A 5,071-nucleotide genomic window follows, 5' to 3' on the forward strand; every position below is an offset into this window, starting at 1 on the left:
TTTATCAATATTGTTTGCAAATCTACTATGTAAACTTGTGAAAAATATGATATCATATGAATAAATATTTGATAGGACTTTCATAAAAACTCATTTTGAGCACTGAAAAATGGAATGAACTTTTCTATCTTGAATTGATCACGACCAATTTATATGGTCATAAGGTCATCAAATGGTTTGTTGCGTTTTGATTGGACCATGAGCGTATCACGCGGATCATGCATCAACCACCGTCGGATGCTTCCGGATCCAACGGCCCAAACCCACCCGAGCCAAAACCCTAGGTCAGTCCTCATGGACATTTTCCACCCACCCCCCGCCTCCATTCTTTCTCTCCCTCCCTCCTGCGCCTCCACCAGTGAGCCCCTCTGCTCTCCCTCGCTCCGATCTGGTGGAGCCGCCGCCCCCAACCTCTCTCTCCGACTTCGATCCGTCGCCGCCTCCAACCGCTCACACCCCACTCCTCTTCCCCTCCTCCTCTGGCAGCCCAGTCGTCATCACGACCGAGGACCAGAGACGCGGGCAGGGAGCTTGAGGCGGAGGAGCAGCAGTAGCGGCGGCAGTGGCAAGTCAGGGCAAGGCCAGCAGCGATGGGGTTCATCTCCTTCGTCAAGAGGGTGCTCTTCGCCTCCGTCTTCCTCCTCTCCGCCTACCAAGAGTACGTGCGCGTGAACCCCCCTCTTCCCCCTCTCGCCCCGCTAGATCTCCGTTCGTTTCTTCTTATGATCTTATGATCGACCGACTTCGTTTCTTGTTTTGGATCAACGACCAAAGTGGTTACGTCCGTTGGTATATGTATATGCCGTTTTTTTGGTCGATCACCACAAGAATTAGATTCGGACAAGGACAAGCATTCAGGTTTTGTTTGGTATGGTTTCCAGATCGGGCCGAAAGAGGAGGAGTTCAGCTCGGGTTCTCCACGTACGTACGCCCATACCGTGTAGCTCATGATTCCTGCTGAGCTAGAGCTACTACTGTGTCTGTTGTGTATGCATCACCTCAGGTCAGGCCATCTCGACTGAACATCAATGGATTTGGAATCCATATACTGTATCAGCATGTTTTATTTTACCCTTTACCAATTTTTCGATTTTTGTGGCATTTTCATTTGGAAATTACTTTACTTTGTTGTATTTTGGAATGTTGTGCCCTCCTTGAAGTAATGCTGAGCGTATGACAACTGGAGCTTATTGGTTGTTGTGTTCTTCTGCTGTGTTGTTGCACACTCAACTAGCATCTGTATTCGGGCATTCCAGTGATGGTGCTGACCCCAACGATGTCGCCGCGCGACCTGGTGAGCAGCAGCTATGAGAGCTGCACGCCGACGGTACCGAGCACCATGAGCAGCAGCTGTTGCATGCCAATTGATTGCTCAGCTCCGCCAACAGCGGCAGTACCAACAGCCTGGTGACTGACTCAGGCCAACCTGAGCCTCCATAGCCTCGTCTCCTCCATGGTCGCGGTTCTGCAGTGTGGCAGGTTCGTGGATGACCCACAGCTAGCATGAAGCTGCTGGCCGCCACAGAGGATGTACCTCCAGCTAGTATAGAAAGACGGGTGAGGGGAGGAGATGACAGCGCCGTTGCTCCGGCCCACCGGCTAGCTTGGATCCCCCCTCAAACTCCAGAGCTTCGAGGCCGCCGTTCTCCTCTAGTTCCTCGCCACCATGGTGAGACGATGAAAGGGGGTCGGGATTATACATTATTTTCTGGAAGAGAGAGATTAGCTAGTGGCGTTTCTTTTTAGCGAGATGTGAACAGGTTAATGCGAGCGCTCGGAACAACTAAATCATGTTGCTGCCCGATTAAGTATTTGGGCGAAATAAATAGGTGACAACATCACATGCATGCTCGTCAACCTCAGCCACTTCGTGGTACCCGCCTCTCCCCCTCCCCTCCCTCCCTCGCTTACATGCCCTCAACTCCCATGGATCTGAAGGCTTGCGGTTTATGTTTGTTTACCTCGATTGCTTGCTTCGTGCAGTCAAGAATTGGGGTAGATCATTCGCATCTGCCCACCCTTCGCCTCCCCTAGCTACAAATTTCTATGACACATTGGCCAAACCTGCCAACTAATAAAGTGTATCCTAGTTTGAAGGTTTACTGTTTCATAATAGCCAAATAAATAGCCTGCATTTAATCATTCTTTTGCTACTTTAGATATAATAATGTAGTGGAAAAATTCATGAAATCATTATGGCAGTAAATACTACAGTTCTAGTTGGCCCAACCTCAATTCTGGAAGTACAAATTATTGCTATTTTCTCATAATATTATAGCATGAAACATACTATCTAGAAACTATTTCTCTGTTGTCATTGCTTTCCTAATTGAATCTTCATTTCAGATTACATACCACTTCTTCCACTGGAAGAGGGGAACTCCATTCGCTGATGATCAAGGGATGTATAATAGATTGACTTGGTGGGAGCAAATGGACAACAGCAAGCAACTTACTCGCAACAGAAAATTTCTTGTTGTGGTTCCTGTAGTCCTCTATGTGTTATTCTGTTTCAATTTTATTAATACTACTTTTGGGAGCTTACTTGGCAAGGAACAACATGGCAGGATGTATGCACAAAGATTGATTCTGGCTAGTCAGGAATACTACACTTATTCATTAATTATGCAAAGAACACTTGTTAGTAACATCTAGGTCTAACTTGTATATTCACGTCATTATATATGTGTAAGGATTGGGCATTACTCTAATGCTCTATTCACGCCATTATACATGTGTAAAAAAATTTCAATTAACTTCATTATCTTTAATAATTGACTATTCACTTCCGGTTAGTAGTAACTTAAACTTGGCGGCAAACTGGTTAAATACTTGGCTGTGATCACGTTTGTGGTTGGTGTGCGAGCAAGCAAAATCAAAAATGATCCCAACTGATCATATTATTTTTGTGTTTGCTATAATTGTCCATGGACATTTAATCTATTTTGCGTATATTAGGTAAAATAGCAGAGTACACCAATTACCATTTTGTCTGTTGACATACATTTCCAAAGACCTTTTAGCGCAGAGTTCATATAGTTACACAGTGCTTTTTAGCTTACATATCATACAGTTATGCAGTGCTCCCTACACTGTCTGTTTGCTATATATATCATTCATGTATTGTTGGATAGTACTAACTACATACCAGGGCGAATTAACCACAATTTGCCACAATTTGCAGCAAATTGTGGTTAATTCGCCCTGGTATGTAGTTAGTACTATCCAACAATACATGAGCGGCCGTGCTCCACCAGTTGTTTTGTGGTTCTTGCAATCAAGGGAGTTTCTCGCAAGACAGGGCCCTCCCTCTTCTACTTCTTCTACCACCTGTTGTTGTTGATTGGTCTATGCACGGTGGGTAATCCATCAATGTTTATTTGCTACTGCTGTAGTAGCTGGTATGCTTGATGTGTGTTTCTATTGTTTTGCTAGAACCATAAATCCTGATGCATGATGATTATAGTCTGGTTTGCTAGATCTGTTCTATTGGTGCTTAAAATTTGACATGCCTGGATTCATTCTTGTTCTTACAGTTCTTTTCATTTCTATGATCAATTTAGTTAGAGTTGCACATGTCAGTATACTATAAACCAAAAAAAACCTAGCTAGTGAGAACATTTCACTCCATGAACATATACTGGTTAGTGTTAGTCACACTATTTATCTACATGGCATTTCCTGTCAATTCTTGTTTATAAGTTATTGGATTCCACATTGGCTATTGTTTGATGTTCTGTACATATTCTTATTCTTATATTTTCATTCTTATTCTTTGCACAGGTGAAGTGCGAGTCAAAGTCCGAAGCTGTCAAGCATATCAACAAGTAGTAGCATATTGTGTGTTGTAATTGCAGGCAGTAGTAAGCATATCTGGCTTGTAGTATATTGTAATGATTGTAATAGACTAATGTAGTGTTGTTTTGGATGAATTTCGATAATTATTGTGTATGTGGTTTGAATACCTGTGAAATGGAAACCTGACAATGGAGTCCAAGTTATAATGGCTGTTTGGCAAAGTTCGAATTTTTTGATGTGTGGGACCAATTTTGGGATAAGCATGACAAGTGGGACCAATCTGTGGTGGGACCAGTTGCAAAATAAAATGGCTGAAAATAGAAAATCAATAGATCGGCAAAAAGGCCATGCCCTAGAAAATAGAAGGCCAAATTGTTGGGCCAGGCCCATGTAGCTAGAGAAAATTAACAGAAAAATATCTATTAAAAAGGCTGAATTAATGGGCTCGGCCCATCTAAAGCACCGAAATGGACCAGGCCGATTCTAATTTGACCTTTTCAGTTGGTCGCAATTTTGCCACATCAGATTGCCACGTCGGATCTGACATGGCCTCGGCAAACAGCCAGTGATCAAAACAAAAGGTCATGGGTTCAATGACCTTCTGTTTTGGTCGTAAACGTCTACGACCTTCTCACAGAGAAGGTCGTTAATTTCAGTTTACGACCGCCAGCTTTTGACCATCTGTTTGTTCAAAAAAGGTCACAAATGAAAATGAATGACCTTTCAAGGACCAATAGTGAGGGTCACAAGTTGACATATTTCTTGTAGTGTCCCTCCCTATAGGTTATTGAACGACCATGTTACCCCCAGTATACAGAAAAATAACAATCAAACAACACCATAGGGCGGCGGGGCAATGGGTGCAGGGAGGGGCATTTTTGGAAAAGTCCCGAAAAAGACTCTCCTTGAGAGTCTTCTTCATTAAGTCCTCAAAAGCAAGTTTCAGTCCCTAGTAGTCCCTCCCGTTTGGTTAAAAAGTCCCTAAGAGGGACTTTTTTATAGTCCCTACACCAAAAAGTCCCTGGAAACAAACACCCCTTGCATAAAGTTGAGACACTTATTTTGGAACAGGGGGAGTACATATTTGCTATGATCTATCAATCATTGAAATGCAATAGCATGCTTGTTAGCCTCCTTTGTATTTGATGAAATGTTGCAACGGGAAACCTTGGACGCAAGATACATGTAACAGAAGCTGGAAGCTTCATAGCATTGTACTATCTCGTTGATAAATTACAGTATGTACTATACTAGTACTTCCTCCATTTTTAAA

The 5,071-nt window shown here is 43.1% G+C and overlaps 2 long non-coding RNA genes across 2 annotated transcripts; both read left to right on the forward strand.

Annotated features, from left to right (window-relative positions):
- Positions 1–308: 308 nt before the first annotated feature.
- On the forward strand, positions 309–2,623 carry LOC125543869 (uncharacterized). The gene is made up of 3 exons (XR_007298946.2): positions 309–658; positions 882–1,003; positions 2,347–2,623. It is a non-coding gene; the product is annotated as an uncharacterized LOC125543869 (long non-coding RNA).
- A 556-nt stretch (positions 2,624–3,179) lies between these two features.
- Positions 3,180–4,034, forward strand: LOC125543870 (uncharacterized). Its single transcript, XR_007298947.2, has 2 exons — positions 3,180–3,357; positions 3,784–4,034. It is a non-coding gene; the product is annotated as an uncharacterized LOC125543870 (long non-coding RNA).
- Positions 4,035–5,071: the final 1,037 nt, after the last annotated feature.

This window comes from Triticum urartu, chromosome 3A (genome assembly GCF_056163025.1).
Source record: "Triticum urartu cultivar PI428250 chromosome 3A, HENAU_Tu73, whole genome shotgun sequence".
NCBI lineage: Eukaryota > Viridiplantae > Streptophyta > Magnoliopsida > Poales > Poaceae > Triticum > Triticum urartu.